The following is a 12,287-nucleotide window of genomic DNA, read 5'->3' on the forward strand; positions in this document are numbered from 1 at the left end:
TTAACCTTAACTATGGCCGCTTTGGCACGAAAATGATCAGTATTTAAGAGGTCCCCTATGAGATTAAAATGTGCTATGAGCTTTCCATCAGCTGTTTTAAAGTGTCTTTGCTTCCATGTTTCGGCAAAATCATGCACAACATCATAAGCATACTTAGAATCAGTGTATATAGTCACTACTTTACCTTCAGACAACTGACATGCTCTTGTAAGTGCGACAAACTCTGCAGCTTGTGCAGATGTGTATGGTAATGGTTTAGCTTCACCTATTTCATTAGGTAAACTTACAACCGCATATCCACATAAATACACATCAGAGGGTTTTGAACACGATCTATCTACATATAGGCAATCCCCCCTTCCAGGGCCGTATCTAAAAGATCGGGCTTACAAGAGGTCTCTTGTGCAATATGCTTAAGCCAATCGTGTGCGTCAATGAAAGCCATCTAAGATAATAAAGTCTAGCACAGGGGTCACCAACGTGGTGCACGCAGGCACCAGGTCGCCCACAAGGACCACACAAGCCTGTTCTAAAAATAGCTGTTTCCTACCTTGTTAAATCATTGTTAATAATTATTGTGAGAAATCTTTAACATGATCAGTGTCTTCACATAGAATCTATGTGAAGACACTGACATACTGAGGTGTCAAACTCAGTGTCAAATCCGGCCCGACGTCCAATTATATCAGGCCCGCGAGATGATTTAATAAAGATCTATTATTATTGTTAAAAATGACACAAACTACAGATCCCATAATACAGCGCTTCAGCTGTCTTACCGAACACTAGGCGACCTGGGAAAATTCCAGCGTCAATCAAGTCAAGCTTCTGTTGATGTATTTAACCCTATTGTAAAGTTATTGTGAAGCCCCTCACAATGGCGAAGAGAAAAGTTGATTCTGAAAACAGAACGTTTCAAAACCGATGGGATTCTGAGTTTATGTTTACTGACACTGCCGGTAAATACGTGTGTGTTATTTGTGGAGCGAATGTGGATGTAATTAAGAAATTGAATCTAAGAAGGAACTACAAGACAAAACATCAGGAGAAGCTGAATAACCTAAATGCAGAGCAAAAGATACAGAAAGTAGAAGAGTTAAAGAAAAATCTGACATTTCAGCAGAAGTTTTTCACCAAAGCAAAATCACGAAGTGAAGCTGGTGTGAAAACAGAGGAGAAATCAAAATCACATCAGCCGGTTATTTACTGATGGAGAGTTTCTGAAGAGCTGCATGATGAAGCTGTGAGATGTCTGGTGTTTGACAGGAGATATTTTTATGGAGAGCAAAATATTTTCGTTTATTTGAAGTTTAAGATTATTTTTTTTATAAAATGGCATAAAAGCAAATAAATCTGATTGTTTTGATTTGTTGTTATTTTAACATTTACTTAAAAGCACAATTTTTATTTATTTGTTCAGGGTTTTTTCGCAGCATGTTTATATTTCTAACTTGTATAATTTTGACAGGATATATTTTAATGGACAGCTATTTATTTAAAGTTTAAGTTGATTTTATTCTGGAATAATATTCCTGTCTCTTTTTAATTATATTTATGTTCAAAAAACATTGTTTTAGTGTGTTCAATAAATGTTTATCCTGTTCAGCCCGTGATCTTAAGTGTGCTTTGAGTTTTGGCCCCCCTGTACTAGATGAATATCATTAATTAGATAAGATTAGATTAGATTCGATTCAACTTTATTGTCATTACACATGTACAAGTACAAGGCAACGAAATGCAGTTTGGGTCTAACCTTAGTGCAATAACAGCAAGTGCAGGATATATAGATTTTACATGAATTTACATAGTTAAATGAAATGAAATATAGACTATAAACAGTAATTTAAAGATGTATCTGTACTATAAAAGTAGTATACAGATGAATGAATATATATATATATATATATATATATATATATATATATATATATATATATATATATATATATATATATATATATATATATATATATATATGTACTATGAATATAATTACAAATGAATATGAATATATAAGTACTATGAATATAATTACAGATGAATATGAATATATATGTACTATGAACAATAATATACAGATGAATATATATATATATATATATATATATATATATATATATATATATATATATATATATATATATATATATATATATATATATATATATAGTGAACATGATATACAGATGCCTATTACTATACACAGAGAATGGGTATATATACAATGGTGATAAGTTAATGGTGAGCAGCAATACAAAAAAGAGCCGTGTGCAAATGAGCAAAGGTTTGTGTAAACAGTCCGTGCAATAACAAAGTATGAGGTGAAAAATGATCAGTGTCTTGGTGAGCATAAGTTTTTGTTCAGACAGTCCAGCAGGAAAGTGACGGAGTGTGAGGTGTGGGGGGAAATGTGTGGAAATGTGGCTCCTTTGTCTTGGAGGTGTTAAGGAGCAGGTTATTGTTATTGCACCATATGGCTAGGTGCTGGTTCTCCTCCCTGTAGGCAGTCTCATCGTTGTTGGTGATGAGACCGATCACGGTAGTGTCATCTGCAAACTTGATGATGGAGTTAGATCCATTCACAGGCCTGCAGTCAGAGGTGAAGTGGGAGTAGAGGAAGGGGCTCAGCACACAGCCCTGTAGTACACCAGTGTTGAGTGTGATGGTGTTGGTGCAGCTGGAGCCAGATCGAACCTGCTGGGGTCTGTTGGTCAGAAAGTCCATGACCCAGTTGAAGGAGGAGGTGTTAATGCCCAAATCTAGAAGTTTGGCTATTAACTTAGATGGAATGATGGTATTGAATGCTGAGCTGAAGTCAATGCAAGGTGTGAAACCACCCACTGGTCCAATGGCGGTCTCCAGAGGCGTGGCGAAGGATTCTCGCGCGTTCTATTCTTTCCTTTCACATTAGATAATAAGATTTGGATTAATGCATTTCTACATTTTGGTTATTAACCTCTTATCTGACTCCAATTTGATAAAACATAATTAATATTTGCATAGGTTGTTATTTTACTAATAGTATAATTTGGATAGATGTTTGTTTAGTTATTCTGATTAAGCTCTGGCATTACACTCGTTCATTTGGTTCTTGTAGTCGCACATGATCCTAGTATGGGCCTTATAATTAATATACTGGTCAACGGTCGTAAGCGAATCAGTATTGGTCGCTGCCAGAGGTTGGACTATACGCTTCAGCGGCCGCTCTCTGCGTGCTCAACTTTAAACATTTTAACTTTATTTAGTCCCCTTAGAGGTGACACTTAATTATTACAATAATTATTTCTAACCAAAGGCAATGAATAGAATAATATTTAAATAATCAGAGGTTGAGGCTGTCACTCCCAAGGCAAACCTTAACATCTTCAGCTCCGCTACCTCCAGCTCCACCCATGGGAGACGGAGCAGGGCATTCCCCAAAGCACCGAGGCATGTCAGCCGCCGAAGGGGGCGTGGCAGGGGGATTCCTGACAAGCACTTATAAAATATTTGTACTAACAACATTGTGGATGCTCAAGACTGGTGCAGTATTGCATGACTCTGTTCTGTTCACAGTTTTAACTAAAAGTTTATAATGATTTCTGTTGAACTTAAAGTTTGTTTTTTTATTTTGTAGATAAATTTAACATTGCCAAGTGCAGAGATAAAAAAGGCAACATCAGAAGGCCAATGAATGCCTACATGGTTTGGGCGAGGAAACAGCGGCCCATCTTTTCCAAGGCCAACCCACATAGCAGCTCTGCAGAGATCAGCATGCAGCTTGGGATTGAGTGGAACAAACTGAGTGAAGAACAGAAGAAACCCTACTACACTGAATCATAGAGGCTTAAACAGGAACACGAACAGTTGTTTCCTGGTAGGTGAACTTTTTTTTAGACAAATGGCAAAATATCAAAACAAACGCAATAAATCTGACACTTTTTTATTGTTTTTATGTCGCTTCTTACTCTTTAAATTCTTCTTTTCTATCATGTAGATTGGGTTTATAAACCGCTTCCAAAGAAGGGAAGGAGAAAAGGCAGTTTGCAGAGTAGTGACTCACAGAGGAGACCTGATCATCAACCAAACCACCATATAGGTATATATATGTTTTATATGTGTATATATATATATATATATATATATATATATATATATATATATATATATATATAGTCGAACCCACTTATCTCGACCTCTGTTAACTCGCCAACCCTATTAAGTCGATGTTTTTGAAGTGGAACCGCCAAATTCTTGCTTTGTCTTAGCATTTTTTTAATCGGTTATGTCGATTATTTTATTTCGACGAACCCTAATATCTCGACCACAAGGGAGCGCAAATTTGCCACTTAACGTCAGTTATCTCGATCCGCATGACCAATCTCTGGCTTTTGCCAAGTCACAATCTCACTACTGTATTTTCGTGTATATAAAAAGCGTCTTATAGAAAGTTTTACATACCCCTCACCCAGGGTGCGTCTTATATAGCGAAAATACGGTAGTGAGACGGCACTGTGCAGCCGCAGAAGAACTCGCGGTAGTGGCGGAAAAATCAAGCCTTACAGATGCTACAGGTGTAGGATACTTTTCAGAGCTGTGTGTCAGAGTAAAATAAATATATATATATATATATATATATATATATATATATATATATATATATATATATATATATATATATATATATATTCATTTCATCTTCTCCCGCTTATCCGTAATTCGGGTCGCGGGGGCAGCAGTCTAAGCAGAATCCCCAGACACTTCTCCGTGTCCAGGGATCGGGCTGTCAAGGCCCCTGCCTTCGACTGCTGCCCAATCCTCTCAGCACCGGTCCCTTACGGTCCCTCCTGCAGGCGGTGAGCCCACGGGAAGGCGGCCCCACGTCGCGGTCCTTGATTTTCTTGTAAGGGTCCCCTGGAGCATAGAGGGTTAAGGGCCCAAGAATGGCAGCTTGGCGATACCGGGGCTTGAACCCCCGACCTTCCGATCGGTAACCCAGCGCCTTAACCGCTGGAGCCACCACTCCCCCTATATATATATATATATATATATATATATATATATATATATATATATATATATATAAAATATAAAATCCCTTATCTAGAGCGTCGAATATCTCATTCATACAACTGAGCAGTTGAGGGCCCATGATGGCAGCTTAGTGGAAATGGGATTTAAACTCATGAACTTTTGATCATAGTTCCAACATCTTAACCACTGTGCTACTCCTTCCATTATGCAAGTCTCTGTGTACATTGTTACTATCAAAATGATGTGTTTTTAAATAAATGTTTCGAGACAATCAGAATAGAGAATTCAACTAAGCTTTGGGGTCAAATTTAAACAGCAAATAAAAAAATGAGTTGTGAGTTTTGGGCGTGTGGGCGTGGTTTGGGGCGAGGTGGTATGGGGGGCATGGTTTGGGGTCGTGGCGCACGCAGCTCAGCTCCTGAGCGATGTTGGGTTTTTGCCGGGTTGGTCTTTATGAATGCTGATAGGACGCGTTTACTCACTGGAGGATCCTTCTGCTTCTAGATCCTTCTATGCTAGCGTGCTTCCCGGAAATTCTGTGTGAACACGTGACTAATGCGTGACTTGCGATGAACCCTAGGCTAGAGCATATGCAACCAACATGTGGTGGAGACTAGCTAATCACACTGCTAAATCTGTGAGTGGGATGGGAGATTGTTATGTATGTACACTTATCCCTCACAGCACACATGAGCTTCCAGTTTTTGCTGTAGTACCTAGTTCCACTGATGAATCGAAGTGTGTCTTCAATGAGCAGTCCTGACTCTGTCTGGCAGTGTCCATGTAAAGTGCTCCAAGGTGCTTCTAATTCCACTAGTCTCCATCTTACTTGTTCAATGAACTATAGCCAGATAAATGTAACTCTTAGTTTTAATTCTGTGCCACCTGTTAGTCTAGGCATTGTACTCCAAATACCTAAGCATCTTTCTTGTGTTTCCCGAAGTAGTGGAAGTAAAGTTTTAGGAACCATTCCGTCAGTTTACTGTAATACTACGGAAACTCGACCCCTTAATTATTCTAATAGGGACTGCCGTGTATGTATATCTGTCCAAAAAAAATGAAAGGCAGGCTCTGGCAGGGCATATAACCTTTGCCAGGATATTGGCTAATTGCCAGAGTAACTGTACGTTTGAGCGCATAACAGGTTCACAGGGAACACTGGCTGTTTGATTGGTATTGGATATGCGGACATACGGTGTATACAGCTCTCCCAAGCGACTGGTCTGGAGTGTGTGCACTGATTCATGATGCTGATGGTCATATCATCGAACAAGCACTGAAAAACATCACTGAAGCCTCTCGACGTCTTGGAGAACGTGAAACAACTGCTGAACAAAGTTTTTTGGAAAAGATTAAGAATTTGTTTACGAGTGTTGAACACTATTTTGTTTTAGGAATGATTCTTTTATTGATTGTTGGAATTGTACTATGTATGTTGCCATGTTTGATGACGATGGTAAGACAGGCCATAAAGGCCTCGATTGGAGTGGTGATGATGAAGGATTATTTGCATGTTGGGAATGAATGAAATGGAATCTGTATGTTTTTGTTTTTCTTTATCTTTTAATTTGCAGTTTATATCACAGGTTCTGTTCCCAGGATGAACATCCTATGTTTTGGTGTGTAATGCTAAATCATAAATGATTTAAAGTGGCCATTGTTAGTGTTAAAACTGTTTCACACACATTCCTTGTCCGTTCAGTGTCTATAGGATATTTACGATGTTAGTCTTTAAGGTAAACAGAGAGTCTTATCTGGGCTCACACATCTCCCCCTGGTATATCCTCTTGTCTAAACAGGAAAACGACTTTAGGTCAGCCTTTTGTGTGTGCGTGTTCGTGTGTGTGGACTGTATCATCCTGTGTGTATAAAAACGTGTCTGCCACCTGCAATAAACTGAAGAGAAACATTTTGCCACATTCTGTGTGCGGTGTGATTCTTCCCTGATCAGAAAAGGCATTACGGGTCTCGCAGGTCGTTTGGAAAACTTCTCCAGTCATTTCGTTTTGGGCATGATAAAAATCTAACAAATATTTAAACTGATACTGTGAATACTGTTCAATAACTGTTTATTTTATTACTTTAAGTTCTGTTCATGTAAAATTGGGTTTAAACAAAACCTTTATTTTATTATCATTTACTTTGGTCCCATTTTCCCAACATTTTACCATGTGGATTTTAATTCTTAGTTAAATTTAAATGTCCAACACTTTAATAATAGAAACAAAACACACACTATATTTAAGATATTTATTTATTAAGATTCCGTTACAATAATCACTGATATTTTTGTACTTTATTATATGCAGGACATGTCCAGCTTGAGCTCCTCTTTTTCTTTCTCTTGTTTTCTTTCCCTAGTGCCGAAGTCATATCGCTAAACAGCTGTACAGCTTCCTCCAGTCACTCTCGGGTTTCCATCCTCATTTCTCTTCTCTCACCTAAGAATCTTTGTTTCCTCAGAGATTTTTTTTGGGGACTCTTTGGGCTTGTAGAGGTTCAGCTTTCTGTTTCTGTCATAATCAGAAGCAAAAGTGCCCTCAGCTGAGTTACATGTTTCTCCAATTGCTCTTGGTTTCTCAGAATGATCTTTTTGATGATATATTTTTATGGAGAGCAAAATATTTTAAGTTATTTAAAGTTTAATTTTATTTATTCTTTAATATTATTCCTGTCTGTTTTTATTAATATTCATGTTAAAAAAATATTGTTTTAGTGTGTTCAATAAATGTTTATCCTGTTATCCGCAACCTAAAGTGTGCTTTGAGTTTTGGCCCCTGTGCAATTGAGTTTGACACCCTGATATAGATAAATGTCATAAATTATTAATAATAACATAATTAAAGGTAAACTGAGCACATTTTTAAATCTCAAAAGTGTGTATCAAACTGGTAGCCCTTCACATTAGTCGGTACCCAAGAAGTAGCTCTTGGTGTCAAAAAGGTTGGTGACCCCTGATTTATAAGATTGTTAATTTTGTCCCTACATAAACATATACATTTTAATATTTAGTCATTGTGATGTCACCCTTTTATATCGTATCTCTGTTGGTTTCTTTTATTCAGCTCCATCTCACAGACATTCTGGGACAGCTCGTAGGAGCGTTCTCCGCCGACAGTATCGTCAATTTCAGCTCTTCTCCCTCACCATTGAAATTGCTCTATTTATTAAACATCTCTCTACTCCAGCTGTTCCAGAGAACCCCTGTCTGCCTCCTTGCATTGTAAAGAATACTTTTACACGTGATATGGGCACACAGACCTCGTCTAACCTTCCTGCTGTTTATCATCAGGTGACACAGACCGACAATGAAGAGTATGAACACTCCCGCATTCCTGCATCAACTCTACCATCTCCTCCTTATCCTTCATGTTGGTTCCCTACTGATTATTCTCCTACTTTCCCTGTTCTCTCACCTGATCATTATTATTATCCTCCCATATCTCACCCTGAGTCTGATCCTGATTGCTCACCCATGTCTTCTGCAGCAGCAATGGCCCACAAACTCTTCTTTCCCAATAAACATGCTTAAGTCTGCCTTGTTTTTGTTTCTCCTACACACTCATAACATTAGTCAGACCCTATTCTACTCTATCTATTAGTAACTGATTATTATTATTATTTTAATTATACTTGGAGTAAATAGGTTACATGAGTTTGATTAAATATACCATATTAATCACCATTGTTGTGCTAGTTACTAAAAAATAGTAACTAGTTACAGTTACTCATTTACTCAATTACTTTGTTGATTACTTACACCAAAAAGTAATGCGTTACTGTTAAAAGTAACTTTTTAGTTAGTTTTTCAAAAAACCTTCTTTAATGTTCCCATTAATCCCCTTTTATGTGTTATGGTCTATACAAACACAAAACTGACTTAAAAAAAAAAAAAGTAAAGTGGCTTCTGCATCATAAAAGCTGTTGTGTTGAGCTCTTAAAAATGTTCCTTTCACAGCTTCAGTATGAAAACTATCAACAATGTAGAACAAAACACCCGGTTAGCTTCTAGCTTCTAGCTCCTCAGGCATGGAGTTAGATACGAAATTTGAACCAGAAAGACACAGCTTACATTTGACTAAAAAGTTTTTGTGTTCATACTCAATTCAAGTGAAATAATGAGCATATTTCCACTTTGAGAAACTCGTCTTGCTCTTGGCTTGACTCGCCATTACTGCCGCACAGACCTGAATAACAGAGACACGCCCACAGTGCGTCATCTTCGTGTTTACAGTGGTTTATCCTCCAATCCTACAATGCGTCGTTGCTGTAAACAGGTTAGGCTGTAGTCTACACTCCAGCCGAAATTCATTAATTTAAAAAAAGTAACAGGTAACGCACCATACGGTAACGGTAACAGAGTTACTTTATTTTTAACACGCACCAGGACGCCACTGTTACGTGTCTGTGCTGTTTTCTTATACTCCCCCCTCCTTGTGTTGGCTCTGTCTTCAGCTCTCTACTATATGTAGGTGGAGACACCTGGTAATTGTAATGGAGGCCTGGGGAAAAAAGGACCAATGAAGAGCAAGAGCCTGACCAGAGGAGGCGGAGCCTACAGTTTAAAAGCAGCCACCTGAAGTGACCACTGTTTGCTGGTGTAAGTTAACAATAGATTAAATGAAAAGGGGTATAAGTTATCATGATAAATTATATATCATTCTAAAGGTCTAAGCCTCAAGCATCAATTTTAGATCACTGTTTTTAAATGGAACGCTTGTAACGAATGTATTTCCTAAATTTGTGTAAACAGTACACACAAACAACATGCATAAAAAACAGTACTTACACTATAATTGTAATAACGGGTCACAAACACATCCAAAACGCACAATTGCTGCAAATTCCTGTTTATTTGAAAAGATAAGGTTCCACTGAACAACATACTATAGAGCATTTTTGGTCTTTTGTTTTTAGAGTAACTTTTGCATAAAGAATGACATCTTGGTGGTAAAAAATAAATATGGCTGGTAGAATATGGTGTTGAAAAAACAAATAAGAGCAACCACTAAAAAAAGGCAAAGACAGGTAGAATCTTATCAGTGATACAACTGAACTCTGCAGGTGTTTGTAAAAGATTGGATATGAAAGGTGGTGCAAAGCAAAACGTCACGTTTTGCTTTGCACCACCTTTCATTTCCAATCTTTTATTTTCAGCCAGTAGCAGTGTGGAAACAACATGTTCCATAGAAAATGTAGCCAATGAGTGCATTATTTTAATGATACATGGGAGGTTTTTATTCCCCATGTGGGCGAGTTCTTAGTTTTATTCATCTTTAGAAGCTCTTAGTGGTCAAAGAGCGCATGACGTGCACTGTGACGCACCTGGCAGGAACTGGAATGCAGCTCTTTCCAGCTCATGATAACTGAGCATTGTTTACAAGAAATAAAAAAGAAAAGAAAAAGTGGACAGTAAAAAAAAGTTGTTTTATTTAAGATTTCATGAAGGATCACGGATGAGGAAAATATTCTTGTGCGGAATGACGACAGCGACCTGGTGATCTGCATGTGGATGGAAAATCTGAGCCTATTTTACATCTTTGAGGGAGAAAAGGACCAGAAATATTGTCAGATAAATGTTTGTAGAAATCTAAATTTTAATGATATCTTCATAAAATGTTAAATATACATACATGATACATGTGACTTTTTAACCCAGTACATTATTCAAGCAAATAATTTATACACGGTATAAATTAAACACGGTACACAGAGTATTGCATGATGGATTCTTTACATAACCATAAAAATATTGTGATTCATAACCATAAAGAATTTTTCATTTCCACAGGAATGAAAGTGTTGAAAACCAGCTTCTGACACTTAAAGGTATCTATAGTGTTGATGTTTATGTCTTCAGTGTGTAAGCAGTGTTAGGGGTAACGCGTTAAAAGTAACGCAGGTTACGTAATAATATTACATTTCTGGAGTAACGAACAAGCAGGAGACTCTCAGGCTGCCCCACAGCCAACTCTTGAGTCCACCACACACACCAGATCCAAACGCACAGATAGACACTGTAGCTGTAGGCAGTTCACGAGAAATACAAGACGTGCATCTCCCAATCCCCTTTTCCCCATCTGAGTTCCTACCACTAGACCTCCCGGATCCGTCACAATATACTGACGGACCCTCAACAAGTTCGGCGAATCCTGTGCTGTTCCTACCCTACCCTTTTACTCTATCCGACCTGCCACTATCGTACGACACACTTAACCCCGTTGATATAGCTTGGGAACATCAATATGACTAAACTGCAACTTAAAACGCAAAAGGAGGTAGTGCACAGGAACACAGAACACTATTGCATAGCGTACCTCCTTACAATATCGACAATACTTTTGTATGGCATGACAATGATAGTGTTGAGCCAAACGTCAAAGAATGGTACCATAATCTCTGAGGAAACCTACCCAAATATGACCGAGCCTACTAGCGCCCCTCAAACATACCACTCAAGAAAACGCAGGGAGGCAGGGCAAGGATTTGCCTACATAGCAGGGGTCCAAGTATACCGTTCCAACTTTACTCCAGTACTCCCTGAGTTATGGCAACAGGCAAACGGTTCTATAGGCAACCATATGTGGTGTGCTCTAAACTTAATGGTACATTTAGACTGCCCAGGCAAACGCCCTCTTTCGCAACAAACACTGGTACCACGTTAGATACTCGGTTAGTTACACAGGCCCCGCAATTCCGCATAATGTAGACATAAAAGTTGGGCAGATAATGCTTCAAATACTCATTTTCTATTGACAGTGGAGGTAGGCATACAACGTCCACACATGTTAAATGACCTAAGTGACCCAACAATAGCCATTGTAATCACAGGCCAACCCAAACATGAAGCCTGCAAGCGTCTACATAAGAATCTGGCTACATTATTACTATACGCAACATTCATTGCCCCGGTCCGCATCAGTACAAACAAGCAGTAAAGATCCCAGTACAGGAGCACGAGTATATGTTCCGGGGGGCCAACCTGGCCTCCAACCCCGTCAGGCAGCCATAGACTTTTGGATAATATGCAGGGGGCCAGCTAGCAGTTTACCAAATATGTTTTCGGCGTTAAAAAATGAGACAAATCTCACCTCTTATTACGCCCCCTGCAACGGCACACAGCAACTCAGTCATTTTCTCGGACATATGGCCCTAAACGACTCTTGCCCAGAAACGTGTCAGTCACCAGAAGGCAGAGTTTGGGGCATCGACGGTCGTTACAATGCAAGTGACAGTCCCGGGTTTCCCCCGAATGTGTCATCTACCGTCACTCT

At 38.5% G+C, this 12,287-nt stretch overlaps 1 protein-coding gene across 1 annotated transcript in view; it reads left to right on the plus strand.

Annotated features, from left to right (window-relative positions):
• LOC310724664 (uncharacterized protein) overlaps nucleotides 1–12,287 on the plus strand; it is a 391,691-nt gene that overhangs the window by 270,932 nt on the left and 108,472 nt on the right. The window lies entirely within an intron of this gene.

This window comes from Silurus aristotelis (assembly GCF_946808225.1).
Source record: "Silurus aristotelis genome assembly, chromosome: 1".
NCBI classification, from domain to species: Eukaryota; Metazoa; Chordata; class Actinopteri; order Siluriformes; family Siluridae; genus Silurus; species Silurus aristotelis.